Genomic DNA, 17,075 nt, shown 5'->3' on the forward strand with positions numbered 1-17,075 from the left:
CTTGCCAGAGCATGTCACTGATAGCCAAGGTCTGAGCAGTCACCCCTACGGTGCAGCGGGAGGAAACACAGGCCAACTCCACCTGAACCATGAAGTCTGAAAGTCAAGCAGCATGGTTTCTCAATGAGATGCTGAGTAGACAATTATTCTGGTTAGCATTAATTCAAATTGACAGATCAGACCTGGATTTAGAGACTAAGGAACATGCCCAAGATCACTCAGATAGGGAGATTTTACTCAGCCTAATTTCAGAGTTTTGCTAGTAACAACTTTGCTACATTGTAATATTTTTATTCAAACTGTGTTTGAGTATCATCGCTCAAAGTACAAATAACTTCAACTGTGTGGACCTCATTGTGTGTATTTTCAGTAGCAGCCCTCTTGAGAATACTCGGTGCCTCTAGTTCCTCATATAATCTCATCTTTTCTACCAAATCAGGAATTGAAACATTAGCTCATATTTTTACATTAGTTGAGTGACTGGATTTGCTTTCCTAAGGCTGTATTTCAGTCACCACGTTTCCTTACCCAGGTCTTTGCTTTTGAATACATTCATAGCTCCTGTGGCTTCAACAATGACATTTCAGATGTTAGTTTGCTGATGCTGAGATACTGGTAGAGGAAAACTGGGTTGGTCAGTCAGTAAAATCTCCCTCCATTGCCTGAGGAAGTGGCTGGATATAACAAGTTGGAGATTCATGGGTATGTTACATGGGCTAGTCCAAGATCTCTCAGTAGAGAGACATTTGGTCACCCTGGGGAGAATAAACCAGGACTGACCGAGCTGTGGATGCTGAAGACCTGCTTCTTAGAGCTCCTGAGATGAAAATGTGTAAGTCCTGTTATCTGGCTTCTTTCAAAAATCCCTGGCCTGCCCTGCTCTTGCTTGGGCCTGCCAGCAGGGCCTGTTCTTCAGGTTCTTCTTGCCCTTTCAGTACCCAGGAGAGACCACCCACTGTCTCACTGCAGCTCCAAGTCTTCCCGTTTCTCTCCTTCTGATCCAAGAATTTCAATGTCCAGGATAAGTTTTCTGTAAGTCTTGATGTTACTGAATTTTTGACGCGATGTAATTTTTCATGTGTTGACGCACAACCTGTGTTTTGTTGTTAAGCCCCTTTCCCGTCATTCTGGAATGCATCCTCATTTTACTTCTTTCTCTGCTAATGACTTTTCCAACTTTGATGTAGTTAGATCACAGCTTCTTTATTAGCAAGTTTTAATGACTTTGTTTTCTCCACCTCATCTAACAAAGTACGTTACGGATATTGCTCAACAATACTACGTGTGTATTTTATTTGACTTCATACTCAGAGATGGATTGAGACTGTCTATGACAGTAATATTAGGACCTGAAATTTCATCTTATTTATAGAGGGGGCTTGAATGTTGGCTGTTACTGTGTACTTCCAGTTTGGGCTAAGAGCTTTAGGATGAAGCAAAGTTTACCAGCCTAACTCACAAATTGGTATGTTGATCTTTCTATCCTTATCCATTCATTCTTTATCAGCTGAGGGGACTAATTTGGGATTTAGGGGAATATAGAATTTGATGTATTTTCAGGGTTTTTGCTTCTAATCAGGAATAATGGCTTTATGTATATAAAAAAATATTAAAATATTATGTGCTTTTATTCAAACTAGATGTCAATTATCTCAGAGTTTACATTCACTCCACAGTGGTACATGGCTGGAAAGAGGAACAAGTCTTCTTATATAAAAATGTGGCCTATTAACAACAAAAAATGGATTAATATACTTTCTTCCTATTTACAGTTTATGGTCTATCCTGAAGGGATTTGTTGTGTTCACCTATGTTTTTTAACGGGCAAAGTAAGTATAACTACCTTTAGTTCATGAACATCAGCAGAGGGATATATCTATTTTACTTTTTAATATTAAAAACCACAAAGGCTTTTCTAAATTAGCAGGGGGGATTTACACAGCAAACTAGTGAAAAATGTTATGAGCTTTCATCCTCTGTTTTGGTTTGAGTTGCCATTTTGGGGCTTTTACATGTCTTTCCCTTTCCCATCTCATCTCTAGGAGGCAAACAAAGAAATATAATTTGCATTGGCTATAGAAATGCCTCCGAGATCACTGCTCTAAGTGTGCTGGGGATTTGGAGTAGAAATTCTGAAAAGGAGAAAAAGACAAGGGTAAAAGCTCTGTTGACATGGGAGTTTCATAGGCATGTGGGGAGAGCACAGCATTGGACATAGCAATACAAATTCTGCAAGCTTCCTCTCTTTTCCTAAAAACAGCAGTCTAAGAGTGCAGTAGTTCTGTCTGGTTAAAGAGTTGGACTCAGTGGCAGCTGTCGAGCTTAGTTTTTCTTTCTAATTCAGATACTTCCCTATTGGAGTGTTTTGCACCTTCACTTCCTTTCTCTTTTCCTGTCCGTCATCACATGTGGCACCTCTGGGTGAGAGGCATGCAGATGGCTGTCTCTGGACATGATGCTTAACGATGCTTTATCCTTTGACCAGTACACGGGGCTGGAATGGAAGGGCATTTGAACTTGCACTTTGATGCAGAGTATTAGCACATTCACCCTCTGCTGGCAGCAGACCAAGGACCCCAAGTTAGCCTGTGAACCAACTTTTTCCCTGGCGTATAAACAATACATGAACTTGACTAGGAGGTCAGCTCTTCAAAGCTGATTTTTTTCCCCCAATGGGATCCACTATTTGTTCATATTTAGGCAGCATCTAAGTAGAGGCAATTTAGACATTTAACCAAAGCAAAATTTAGTCTAAAAAAATAGGAAGATCTCATTATACATTCACAGATCTGTGTATTTGTGTGCTCAAGGATAATAATAATACTGGGATACATTTCAGAGAAAAGAGATGAGTAAAAATAAGAAAAAAAATTAATGGATTTGAGCCCAAGTAAATGAAACTCTATTATTTAATTATAGTATCTGACTGTGAATATAAATGGGAGATGAACAAGAATTTTTTCCTTCAGTTTGGATCATAGAAGACTTCATGACTAAAAGGGGAAGTCTATCACTCAGAGCTACAAGCTAGAGGTTTGATCCTTCATAAAATGAATCAGGGAATATAGAAAATATTTTGGGAATTGAGGACAGTCTCTTTTGCACACACTCAAGTGTTTTTACATTTAAAGTGAGCAAAACTGCATAATGTGGAATATATGCCTGTGTCCTTCAAATTTGCCACTCTGGTAGCCTGGATAGATGGGAAAAGAAATCACTGACGCACAATGAAAAAAAACATGGTCACTCTTAGAATTTCATGCTTGGAACCTCTTGTGGGCTAGTGTCTGCAATAATATCGATGACTGGGCCATTTATTTGTTATCTATTGCTACTTTTGGCAAATGGGTAAGTTTAAACCCTAGTGTCCTGGTTAAATTCCAATGTAGATGAGTGATAATATTCCATCTGCCATGTTCTTATTTTGCCTTCCTTAAGGAAATGAGGCATAACTGCATTTCAAAGCAGACTGTTGACACACTTTAGATAAAAAGTTAATATTTTTATTTCTCATTATGTAGTTCATTGTCATCAGAAGTTGTTGCTAACCCAGCCCCGTCACTGATTCACCTGTGGCCTTGTGTAACAATGTGGGCAGATTGAAAGAAAACAATGGAAAAATATGTATCATGCAGACATTAATACAAAGAAAGTGGGAGTTGCTATGTTAATATCAGATATAATATTCTTTTGAGCAAGGAAAGTTACTAGTGACAGAGAGGGATATTATATAATTATGAAGACATTGCTCCACCAAAAAGACATGACAATTCTAAATGTGTATGTACTAAATAACTGAGCTGCAAAATACATGAAGCAAAACTGATTAAATTGAAAAGAGAAATAGACAAACTCGCAATGTTATTCGAAGATTTGAACACCCAAGTTTAATCACTTTGTAAAAAAAAACTAGACAGATAATCAGCAAAGATATAGAGGAACCTCAACATTGGTAACCAAGAAAATCTAACTGAGGCCGGGCGCGATGGCTCAAGCCTGTAATCCCAGCACTTTGGGAGGCCGAGGTGGGTGGATCACGAGGTCAGGAGATCGAGACCATCCTGGCTAACACGGTGAAACCCTGTCTCTACTAAAAATACAAAAAATTAGCCGGGCGTGGTGGTGGGCACCTGTAGTCCCAGCTACTCGGGATGCTGAGGCAGGAGAATGGTGTGAACCCAGGAGGCGGAGCTCGCAGTGAGCCGAGATCGCGCCACTGCACTCCCTCTCAAAAAAAAAAGAAAAAGAAAATCTAATGGAAACCCAGCAGCAGCAGCACACACATTCTTTTCATGTGTCCGTGGAACATATTCCAAGAGAGATCATATCCTGGGCCAGGAAACAAATCTCAATAAATTTAAAAGAACAAATCATATGGGATATATTTTTTGACCACCATGGAATCAAATTAGAAATCAATAACAGAAAGAGAACAGGAAAATTTCTGAACCCTTGGAAACTGAGAAATATACATTGTAAATAATCCATGTTGGGACATAAATATATTGAACTGAATGACAATAAAAATAGAACACGTAAAACTTTGTGGATCACAGCTAAAGCAATTTTGAGAGGGAAGTTTATGGCACACCACACACGTACATTAGAAAAGAGGAAAAGTCTCAAATCAGTAATCTAAGTTCATAGTTCAAGAACCTAAAGAAGAGCTGTAAGTATCCAAAGCAAGCAGAAGGAAGGAAATAATATTAAGAACAAAAGTCAATAAAATTGAAAACAGAAAAATAATCCATGAAAAAATTCAGGTTACTTTAAAAGATCAGTAAAATTGACAAATTTCTAGTAAGACTAACAGAATAAAAACAGAAAAAACACAAGTTATCGATATCAGTAATCGATACGATTTATCGATCGTATCGATACGATACGGATGTATCACTGCACACTCTGCAGACACCAAAAGGATAATATGGGACTATTACAAACAACTCTACACACATAAATTCACAACTTAGATGGATCCAATCCTCAAAAAACATGAACTGCTGCAACTCACCCATAATTAAATAGATAATTTTAATAGCCTTACAACAGTTAAAGGAATTTAATCCCTAACTTAACAAACTTTCAAAAAAAGTAATCTTCAGATGGTTTTACTAGATAATTCTACCAAACATTTAAAGAGGGATTGAAACCAGCCCTAAACAATCTCCCCCAGAAAGCCATTCATTTTATGAAAGTAGTATTACCCAGATACTAAAACAAAGTACAAAAAAAGAAATGAGACCAATATCCCCCATAAATACAGGTACAAAAAATATTAACAAAATATTAGGAAATAGAATTCAACAATATGTAAAAAGAACCATATTATACATCATGACCAAAGGCTAGTTTATTTCAAGGGATTCAAGGCTGGCTCAGTATATGAAAAACCATCAGTGTAATTCAGTATGCTAACAACCTAAAGAAGAAACATCACACAGTGCTATCAATTCATGCAAAAAGTGCCCTGACAAAATTCCACAGACATGAGAAAAACTCTCAGAAAAATTGAGATAGAAAACTTTCTCAACTTTACATGGAGCATCTATAAAACATCTACAGCTAACATTATACTTAATGATGAAGGACATGAGTGTTTCCTCTTAGATCAGGAACAAGGTCAAGGGATGTCTTCTCATGACCCTTCTTCAACATAGTGCTAGAATTTCTGGCCAGTGCAAAAAGGCAAAAAATTGTAATTAAAAGCATATGGATTATAAAGGACAAAAATAAAACTGTCCCTATTTTTCATTTGATATCATTGTTTATGTGGAAAATCTCGTGGAACATTAAAAAAAAGAAGAAAAGAAAAACTAACTCCCAAAACTAATTTGAGTTTAGCAAGGTAGCAAGATATAAACATATGAAAGTCAGTTATATTTGTATATATTAATACTAGCAATGAATGGCTGAACATCAAAATTTAAAATGCAATACTATTGACAGTCACTCAGAAAATGAAATACCTAGGTATAAATCTAACAAAACACATTAAAGGATGTGTATGCTGCAAGCCACACAATGCTGAATGAAGATCTAAATAAATAGCTCTATCATGTTCATGGACCGGAACACTCAGCATGGCAAAGATGGCAGTTCTCCTCAAACTGACATACAGGCTTAACACAATTACTATCAAAATCTCAACAAGGCTTTTTTGTAGATACAGAGAAGAAAAATTTATATTGAAATTTCAGCTGAAAAGCAAAGGAATTAGAATAGCTAAAAGAACTTTGAAATAGAAGAATAAAGTGGGAATAATCTACCCAGTTCCAGAATTTATTATGTAACTGTAGTGATCAACACTCTGTGATATTTGCAGAGGGATAGACACTTATATCAATGGAGGAAAAAAACAGAGAAGCCAGAAATTGACTCACAACATATCAGACCAATTTTTGACAAAAGTGCAAAAGCAATTCAACAGAAAAAAAACAGCCTTTTCAACAGTTCATTCTTGGAGCGATTTGGACATTCATAGGGAAAACAAACAAAAAAACCCTTGACCTACGTCTTATAACTTATGGAAAAAGTAACTCAAAATAGACCACAGACTTAAATGTAAAACTCAAAACTATACTACTTCTAGGGGTAAAAAGAATCTTCAGGGACTAGGTCTGGACAAAGCATTTTTAGATTTTATACCAAAAGCTGGAGGAAAAGTTGATAAACTGAACTTCATTAAAATGAACAATTTTGCTATTTGAGGCCAGGTACTGTGGCACACTCCGGCAATCCCAGAACTTTGGGAGGCCGAGGCAGGCGGATCAATTGAACTCAGGAGTTGGAGACCAGCCTGGTCAACATGGCAAAACTCCTCCTCTACAAAAAATACAAAAATTAGCCAGACATGGTGGCATGTGCCTGTAGTCCCAGCTATGTGGGAGGCTGAGGTGGGAGGATCACCTGAGTCTAGGAGGTCGAGGCTGCAGTGAGCCTTGATTGCACCACTGCACTCCAACCTGGGCAACAGAATGAGACCCTGTTTTAAAAAAAAAAAGTTGCTATGTGAAAGATCCTATTGAAAGGACAAAAAGCCAAGCTACAGACGAAAAACCAAGCTACAGATCGGAATAAAAGTGTTTGCAAACCATATATCTGACAAAGTACTAGTGTCAAGAATATAAACTCTCAAAACTCTATAGTAAAAAAGAGAAATCCAATTAGAAAATGGGCAAAATACCTGAAGAAACATTTCTTGGGAGAAGATATACAGATAGCAGCTAAGCACATGAAAAGACGTTCAACATCATTAATCAATGACAAGTGCAGAAATGCTAAAATAAAAGATAGTGACAGTATCAAATACTGACAAGGATGTACAGAAACTGGCTCATTCTGACATTTTTGGTGGGGATGTAAAATTCTGCAAAACATTTTGATAGATTTTGGGGAGAAAAAAACAACATAGTGACAATATCAAATGCTGACAAGGATGTACAGAAACTAGCTCATTCAGACATTGTTGGTGGGGATGTAAAATTCTGCAAAACAGGTAGATTTGGAGGAGGAAAAAACAACATTCATCTGCCGTATATAACCTAGCAATGCACTCCTGCACATTTATCTCAGAGAAAAGAAAACATTTTCACACAAAAACCTGTATATAAATGTTTATGACTTTATTCATAATAATCTCAAACTTTAAAAAAATTATTTTTGCTAAAAAAAAAAGGGATACATGTGCAGAACGTGCAGGTTTGTTACATAGGTATACGTGTGCCGTGGTGGTTTGCTGCACCTATTGACCTGTCCTCTAAGTTCCCTCCCCTCACTCCCCACCCCACAGCAGGCTCTGGTGGTGTATGTCGTTCCCCTCTCTGTGTCCATGTGTTCTCAATGTTCAACTCCCACTTATGAGTGAGAACACGTGGTGTGTGGTGTATGGTTTTCTGTTCCTGTGTTAGTTTGCTAAGGATGATGGCTTTCAGCTTCATCCATGCCCCTGCAAAGGACATTATCTCATTTCTTTTTATGGCTACATAGTATTCCATGATGTATATGTACCATATTTTCTTTATCCAGTCTATCATTGATGGGCATTTGGGTTGGTTCCCTGTCTTTGCTATTGTAAATAGTGCTGCAACAAACATTCGTGTGCATGTGTCTTTATAGTAGAATGATTTATATTTTGGGGGTATATACCCAGTAATGGGTCAAATGATATTTCTGGTTCTAGATTCTCGAGGAATCACCATGCTGTCTTCCACAACGGTTGAATTAATTTACATTCCCACCAGCAGTGTAAAAGCGTTCCTATTTCTCAACAGCCTCACCAGCATCTGTTGTTTCCTGACTTTTTAATAATTGCCATTCCAAATTATTAATCGGTGTGAATTAATCTCAAACTTGAAACAACTCAGCATCCTTCAATAAATGATTAAACAATCCATACCATAGAACACTATTCAGCAACAAAAATAAACTATTGATACATACGTGAACCTGGATGAATCTTTAGAAAGTTCTGTTGAGTGTATGATTTCATTTATATAATACTTTTGAAGTGAAGAAATTATAGAAACTGAAAATAGATCAGTGGTTTCCAGGGGTTAAGGAGGGTGGGGTGGAACGGAAACAAGTGTGGCTATAAAAAGGCAACCTGAGGGATTTTTGTGGTGATGGAAATGTTCTGTATCTTGACTCTGTCGATGTCAGTATCGTGCTTGTGACAATGTAGTATAGTTCTGCAAGCTGTTACCAATGAGGGAAACTGGGTAAAGGCTACCCAGGATCTCTCTGTGTTTTTTTGTAACTGCATGTGGATCTACAATTATTTTAAACTAAAATGTTTAATTAAGCACAACATTTTCTGTAAAGTGTTCTAGATTAAAATCTGAAAGCGTCTTTTGGCGCTTTCCATGGGAAAGCTTCATGTCCCCTCTTTCTGCCCTCAGCTAATCATATGGCAGTCGCAGAGCCTTTTTTGCTGTTCCTGGACACGCTTAGCAAGCTCTCACCACAAGGCCTTTGTACTTGCCATTTCCTCGTCTGGAACATTCCTTTCTCTGGCCTGCTCATTCACTTCATCGAGATCTCTGCTCAAATGTCACCTCATCAGAAAGGTTTTTCTTTGAACAGTCTGTCTACAGTACCATTCCTGTCATGAGTGATTCCCTAACCTGGGTTTATTTTTCTTCTCTCATCAGAAACAGATTGGATGCTTTAAAAAATTCCAAGTCTTGGATAGAAACCTCAAAATTCCCTACTACGTTTCCTCTTTTCTATACGTTGTTCTTGGATTTGGAGCATTTTATTTCAAAAGTAAATGAAACAGGCAAATTCACTCTATTTCCATTCCTTCTGCTGATCACTCTGTATCTGTCTGGTTGGAATTTTAAGATTTTAAGGCTTCTACAGTAGTATATATACTGTATTCTGTCACACTCAGCTTATTGCAATCCAGTGATATTTCTTAAAATAGCTGAGACTTCAGACAGTCAACCCCATCTCCGTACATTATGAATCTGCCTATAAATGACTGGGCTCTAATTCTCTTCTAGGCTTTTTAACCGGTCCAAGGTGTAGAGCCATACTTCAGGAGGATCCTCAGAAGTTTTGGACAAGCCTCCCCAAATGTGGCAGGTGGGTCTCTTGTCTGTGGGTGCAAGAAATGTAACTTTCTTTATTCTTCCATAGCTAACCTGAAATTAAATGCTGTTCGGACCCTCTGCTTAACCATATCAGCAGCCTGAGGTTGCACTGAAGTTCTGGATAAGGCTATGAGATGCCAAGTTCTCGAGGGGGTGGATCCCAGTTCTTTGGCTGTCATCTCTCCATTAGTCATGTCTGTCTTACCATCTCTTGTCAGTACTTGTGGACTGCTGCCGAGGCACACCTCGATCTATCTTCGAGGATCTTCTGTTCTCCTTCTCTTAGTTTCTTCTAGATACTTCTTGGGCACATAGGGGCATGCTATCACTGCTGCAGGCCCAGAGGAAACTCTTGGGATTAAAAAGCTCCCCCACCCTTTTTTTTTTTTTGCATTGCCACTCTTGTTCAGCAGCTCCTGTGTTATGCTATGGCACGAGATCCTTTGCAAGGCCGCTTAAGTCCTGGATGTACCACCAGGCTGTTTCTGAAGTTCAGACTATACCCAAGAAAGAAACTCTTTTGCCCATCACCCCTGTCTCCCCCCAACATATTTGGGGTTTCTTTCTTTAATCGTATTTTGAACAAGCACAACTTAGGAAATCAATCAAAACACAATTTATTTTTCGTCTCCTTCTGTTTCTTTGAAATGCATTGGAGAAGGGTGGCAGGTATTCCCTTGCTTCGGGTGAAATTTAGGTCTCAGGCAGACTCCATACTTCACAAGTTCACTCTTAGATTTTAAAAAAAAGTCCTCTGGACATTTTAAGTTATAGAAATAATCTACATTCAGAAATGTTTATGTCCAATATCAAATCGTAATCATAGCTTCAAAGTTAATTTAATATCAGAAGATCTACCCTCCCCCATCTGGGGCCCAGTTTTGAGTTGGACTACTGCAGAGGGAAAAGGTCTGTCATTTTTTCCTCTCTTCACCTGTCACCTCCTATCCCACTTCCTAGTTGCTGTTGCTGAACTCTCAGGGGTTGGGGCATGGGAAAGAAGAGGGGAAAAGTAGCTCAGGGATTTTTCTCACTTGAACGGATGTTATATTAAGCTGGCTTTGTGTTTTCTGGGCCAGGAAGCTGCTTAACACTGACTCTCAGTTGATCACTTTTGGGAGACTTTCATGGCCCCTCCGATGGACCCATGCAGCTTCAATTCTTCTGACTTGGGCAGGGCTTCTCCTTCAGCGCCCTACTCCCCACTCAGCACCTGGTTTCAGATAGTCTGTTCCCTCTGGCCTCTGATTTGGTGTCTCGTGAATACCGCCGTTGATCCTCTTGGGCTTCAGGCTGGCTCTCTCACACCTGGCCCACACCTGCTCTAGGAAAACATGCCTCTTATGAACCTTCATGGGCGGGAGAGGCTGCGGTCTCTTCTCAGATTGCAGAGCTGCTCCTAGCCCAGCTCTCTTGTCCTCTGGATTTTCAGGGTGGGAGCCAGGCTGCAGTCCATGGGGTCTCTCAAACTCCAGGGGATACATACAGGCCCACTAAAGGTTTCCTCTGAAGCCTCTCTAAAGACCTATGGAAAAGGTAGCCCTTTCTGTCTCTCTCTCGGGGAAAGATGGGACTTGGCATCAGCAGCAGCTCTATCCAATAGCCTCTTAAAGCCTCTTCCCCTCCTCTCCCTTCTGTTGATCCTTTATAACTTCCTGTTAGGTTTTAGAGCCATCCATAGTTCTCAATTTCTTTTAAAATCTGGATTTTGACCTGGTCATTTACATTGAAATTTCATACTTGTTTCAGGAAGGTACCTCAGTTGAATCTCCCGATCTGTCATTCTGCTCCCATTAGGGAGAGTCGAGGCAGCGAGGCCTGGGATCAGGGCGGCAGGGGAATAGGATGAAACTAGCCACTTGCATCTTGCTCCTGGATCCGCTGATGTACACACATGCCTTAACTACCTTATTTTGCACTCAAAGGGGTTTACATCTGCCCTTAGCTTATTTTATATGTAGGAAGGTCTCTTCTGATCCTGTTTTCTATGGGCGGGAATCATTCCAGTTTCCTAGGGGGCATTAGGCTTTCGAACCTCACAATTTATTAACTGACACCCCCTCAGTGCCCTGTTTTCCCTTCCTTGCCAACAGTTTTCTAACGCCATGAGTGAAGAGTATAGCTACTTGGCTGACTGGAGAAAGAAGCAAGATTCAAGGAAATGAGATAAAATACTTCAAATAGTATACCCCCCCATGATAAAATATATTGCCTGCCTTCTTTCTGGAACTTACCATGTGATTTTTAATCCTAAAAATGGCACCCCATAATTTATATTAAGGATTTGACATTTGAGGAAAACAGATATGTTAGTTTGCTAGGGCTTCCATAGTAAAGTACCACAAACAGGGTGACAAACAACAGAAATTGATCGTCCCACAGTTCCAGAGGATAGAAGTCAGAAATCAAGGCTGACAGAAGGGTAGGTTCCTTCTGACGGCTGCAGGCGAAGAATCTGTTCTGAGCCCTTCTTTTTTGGCTCGTAGACGGCTGTCTTCTTTCTGTAGCTCTTTATATTATTTTTCCCCTATGCACATTTGTCTCTATGTCCAAATTTCCCCTTTTTATAAGGACACCAGTTATACTGGATTAAGGCCCACAAGAATGACCTCATCTTAACTAATTACATCCACAAAGACCATATTTCCAAATAAGGTCACATTCTGAGATCCTGGGGTTAGGGCTTCAACATATGAATTTGGGGGGAAGGGGCAATGCAACCCATAACACCAGGGTTCAGAGGAGCTCAATTACTTCAAAGTCGCACAGACCTTGAAGTTCCCATGCAATTCCTCTCCATGACTATGTGACTCTGTAGCTCGCATTCTTTCTGCTATCCTACACTTCATCTCAGCTCTTACACGCAGGATTATGCAACAAGAAGAATGCTGGCTTTCTTTTAAACAATCAAACCAGGCTAGCAGAAGTATGGACCCATCTAGGAAAAAGCTCTTAGACATCAGGTGGTGCCATCACATGAACTCAGAACAGCAAGCCTTGCACAAAGGGGAAATGGCACCTGTCTGTAGAGAGGTCCAATCTATCACCATCATACCATTGGCTAGAAAATGAATTTCTGCCTGAATTCAAGGTATAAATTATGCCAGGGTTCAAATGTTTCTGAAGCTACTAAAATAGTGTCAACTTGAGTTTGGTGGTGTTATTCATATGACTTGTGGTTTGCATTTTTTTGGTGCTTTTGACCTATATTCCTATCTAAATATGCTGTGTGTGTGTGTGGTCGGCTTCACGTAGGGCATATTTAAACAATGTGTAATAAAACAACATATTTAAATCATGCAAAAGGAAAAGGGTAAACTGTTAGCTATAAAGTTCCTGCAGGCATTTACTGGATAATGATAATGATAGCTTAGCTAAAAAAGGATAAAATATGTTCAACTTCAATGGGGATTATATTTAGGAGAATTATCGGATTGTTTTGATATTTTCCTCTTAAAAACAATTCTTTAGTGCCTCCTACGTGGGAGATAGGAATTATTATAGTGATTTGGAAACATGGCTTTATGTATATGAACATAATTTGGGTCTTGTAGTATTTGTCACTATTTTATTCCAGATGGCAAAATTCTTTTATTATTCCTTTCAGTTAAGACCTGAAGTATATATCTACAGAAACAAGTCCATGATAAGATTTTTCTTGCCAAAATTCTAATAGGTGCTTACTTACTGAGAAATATGCGTATTGAGAAATGCTTAAGAAAAATACACTTTAATGAAGCTGCACTAATGATATTTATTTAGCTAATTGTGTACAGGGATCTAACCGTGATTTTAAGTAAAGTAGACTGTTGGCCATGTAAATAAGCTTGGCACAGGTGTGCAGGGTTTTAAGAGAATTGGGTAGGAGAGCTAATGAAAATTAGAGTCAGGCTCAAAGAAATATTTTATTGTAAATTGAATTTCGCATTGTAAAACAAATACAGCTGCACACTAATACTTTAAAATAAGAGTAAAAAAATGCTCACAGTGTAAGAACTGAAAGCAACAAAACTAGCTTTTTGGTATATTTGCTTCTCCTCCTTTTTTGTTTATTCATTCAACTGAGCATTACTGAGCACCTACTCAGTGCAAGCACTTAGGGAATAAAGATAGTTAAGACAAGGTTTCCGTCCTTAAGGAGCTTTTGATTTATCAGGGGAAACACACAGTGAATGAGTCTTTATAATAGGGAATAAGTGCAATACTTAGGGAGAGTGGCCAAAGAGGTTGCTATCAACTTTATTGTCAGCTCTGGGAAAGCTTCACAAGGTAAGTTGAAATAGAAAGTTGCTCAGAAATGCTTTAGCCAGAAAAGAGGAGGAAATAATTTCAGTTCCAGGGAAGAAAGAACATCTGCTCAGTTATGAGATGCTCAGGTATAATATTACAAGGAACTGTAAATAACGTAGCATGTCTTGAATAACAGAGAATGGGATTGGAGTAGGTGGGAGTGATATCATGGGAAGATTTGTGCCTGTTATCCTATTGGCAAGAAAGATTTTCATGTAGGGGAAGAGTATGTTTAGAATATCATTTTAGAAAAATTAACCTTCAGCATTATGATTGGATAGACGGATTAGAAGTTACAAGCTTTAGGAACTAAGAGATTGATACGGAGCCAGATAAACCAAGAAGCTGAAATAAAGCTTAAATAAACGAAGCTTGCATGGGTTCCTAGCAGTATTTTAGTAGGGACCCTAAATTGTGTTTCTGCAGCCATATGTTTTTATAAATGTTGCAAAAGTACAAATTTCTAAGTTCAACCAGTTAAAAACTCAGGCTTTCTTTTTTTATACTGCTACCCCTCTGTTATGTTTCCATTAATGTTAGGTGACATCAAAGTGCCCACATACATTTTGCATTCACAATTTTGCATTCTTTCTCTTTAAAAGGGCCCCCAAATTGTATAAGCTTTAGAACCTCCTAAATGCAGATCCAGTCCCAAGGTGGTATCCAGAAGAGACATGACAGGTTCTTAAAACAGGAGAGTAGCTGCAGAGATGAAGAAGAAAAAGATACAAAAGATGCAGGCGGAGGAATTAATGGCTATGTTGGTGTGAGGAACAGGATTGTACCAATATTTCTCTTAAGACCATTAATGGGGGAAAAAAGTGGTAGGGACAGGTCACTATTGTAAATAACATTTTATGGAACATCTTTATGTGTGTGTTTTCATATTTCTGGATTTACAGAGGTAGATTTACTATGTCAAAGTGTGTAAATATTTTAATGGATTTTGTTATCTATTACCAAATTGCTTTCCAGGTAAATTGTGCTATTTAACACTGCTGCAGTTAATGTAGAAATGGATTTTCTTGTCCATACTCCCACCAACATTGGGCATTATAATTTTAATTTTTTCAAGCGAAATTACTGGGTAAAAATGGCACCTCCTTCTCATTTTACTCTGAAGTGAGATAAATACCATCCATTATTGTGAACTCTCTCCAGGCATCTATTTTCAGGGGGTGGTTATTGTAGTCTTTTCCTGGTAGTGATTTAGGGAGCATTAGGAGGTAGGTGTAAATCCTTTATGTGAGTAGTTATGTTATACATTCTAAATACATACATACATGCATAGATCATAAAAGCTAGAAATAGGTGAGGCTAAAACAGTTTTGCAGATCAGATTTAGACCAGCTGTTGGCAAACTTTATTTGAAAAGGGCTAGAGAGTAAATATTTTAGGCTTTGTAGGCTAGGAGGCAAAACTGAGGATATTATGTAAGTACTTTAAGTGAAAAAAATATTTTGCACTTTTTTTTTTTTTTTTTTTTTTAAAGATAGGGTCTGGCTCTGTCATCCAGGCTGGAGCGAAGTGGCTCAATTGTGCCACTGCATCTTCCAACTCCTGGGCAGAATTCATCCTCTTGCCTCAGTCTCCCCAGTAGCAGGGACTACAGGCATATGCCACCATGCAAGGTTAATTTTTTAATGTTTTGTAGAGACGAGGTCTCGCTATGTTGCCCAGGCTGATTTCAAACTCCTGGCCTCGAGTGATCCTCCTGCCTTGACCTCCCAAAGCTCTGGGATTACAGGTGCGAGCCACCAAACCTGGCCAGTACAAATTTTTAATGGACATAGTTCAAAATATAATAGTAATAACAAAAAATAACTTTTTTTTTTTTCCTGAGATGGAGTCTTGCTCTGTCACCCAGGCTGGAGTGCAGTGGCACGATCTTGGCTCACTGCAACCTCTGCCTCCCAGGTTGAAGCAATTCTCCTGCCTCAGCCTCCTGAGTAGCTGGGACTACAGGCACACGCCACCAGGACCGGGTAATTTTTGTATTTATATTAGAGATAGGGTTTCACCTTGTTGGCCAGGTTGGTCTTGAACTCCTGACCTCATGATCTGCCCGCCTCAGCCTCCCAAAGTGCTGGGATTACAAGCATGAGCCGCCGTGCCTGGCCAACAAAGTGCATTTTTTACACTATGAGTCAGGTTTTGGAGAGAGGACATTTTTCTTAATTGGGAGTTCAAAGTTAATGTCTTTGTCACCAAATTGATTGTAAGTGGTCATCTGTTAAAATCTCCATTTCTATTTCACAGGAGTGAGCCAGATTTGGACCACAGGCCATACTGTGCCAACACTTATTTTAGACACTGACATTTATAAAGTCATTTGCCTATTAGACTTTGTTAACATATTTTGTTTGATAGTGTTTCAGTTCTGTCACATACCTTATTTGAACCTATTTGGTATCTACAGTTTGCAAACTCAGCAAAGTGTGTGTGTGGAGCATGGAGGGGGTGGTTATTCTGCATTGCTAATGGAATTTGGGAGTCTACCTGAGGCAGCAGGACTATTACACTGAAGCATTTTGTCTATTTAGATAAGGAGACTCGGGAAGAGAAACAAGAAACCAGACTTAGTAGGTCTAAATTTCATCTGTTAATGCATGCATTGGAATAATTTTGAATGTTCCCTGTTGCTGACTTTGAGTCAACTGTGACTTGGTACTGGCTATTAATTTCTTTTTCTGCTAACTTTTCAGGCTTTGTGCTTTTGCTTTAACATTGCTGTTGCTCAGCAACTTTCCTAAAAGTCGAAATTCTTCCCCCGCCCTCCTCACAAACTTGTTGTCTTGAAATATTTATTATAAATCATTTCATTTGCTAATGCTTCTTGTGGCAAGGCCACTCAGTTACTTGGGTGTCAAGAATGAAAAGAAGGAAGAAAAGAAACAAAATGGAAGGTTATGAAAAAATTTAAAAACTAATTAGCATTTTGGTTATTTCACCCACTTCAGAGATTGTGCCATCTATCTTGAAAGTTTCAACTGAAATTTGACTTCTAAATTTAAGACCAATTTTTCCTCTAAAGTCTTAATGAATGGCTTGAGAAGTCTATTAAAACTTGAGTTACTTTAGCTACTTTCATGAATATGCTGAATTATGGACTGGATTTCCTAATGCTAATGGTCAGATTGAAAGTTTATGTTTTATCTTTTAATGGGTATCTTTCTAAGGCATAATCAA

General features: G+C 38.7%; 1 protein-coding gene across 2 annotated transcripts in view; it reads left to right on the forward strand.

Annotated features, from left to right (window-relative positions):
• Positions 1 to 17,075, forward strand: part of SOX5 (SRY-box transcription factor 5) — a 1,030,759-nt gene that overhangs the window by 145,203 nt on the left and 868,481 nt on the right. Inside the window, exon 2 of one of the 2 annotated variants that reach the window (XM_055095845.1) lies at positions 9,507 to 9,588. The exons of the other annotated variant lie outside the window; for it this stretch is intronic. The gene's annotated coding sequence lies outside the window, so the exon portion shown is untranslated. The remainder of the gene's footprint in view (positions 1 to 9,506; positions 9,589 to 17,075) is intronic. 2 annotated transcript variants of the gene reach the window in all.

The sequence above is a fragment of the Pan paniscus genome, chromosome 10 (genome assembly GCF_029289425.2).
Source record: "Pan paniscus chromosome 10, NHGRI_mPanPan1-v2.0_pri, whole genome shotgun sequence".
Classification (NCBI taxonomy): Eukaryota; Metazoa; Chordata; class Mammalia; order Primates; family Hominidae; genus Pan; species Pan paniscus.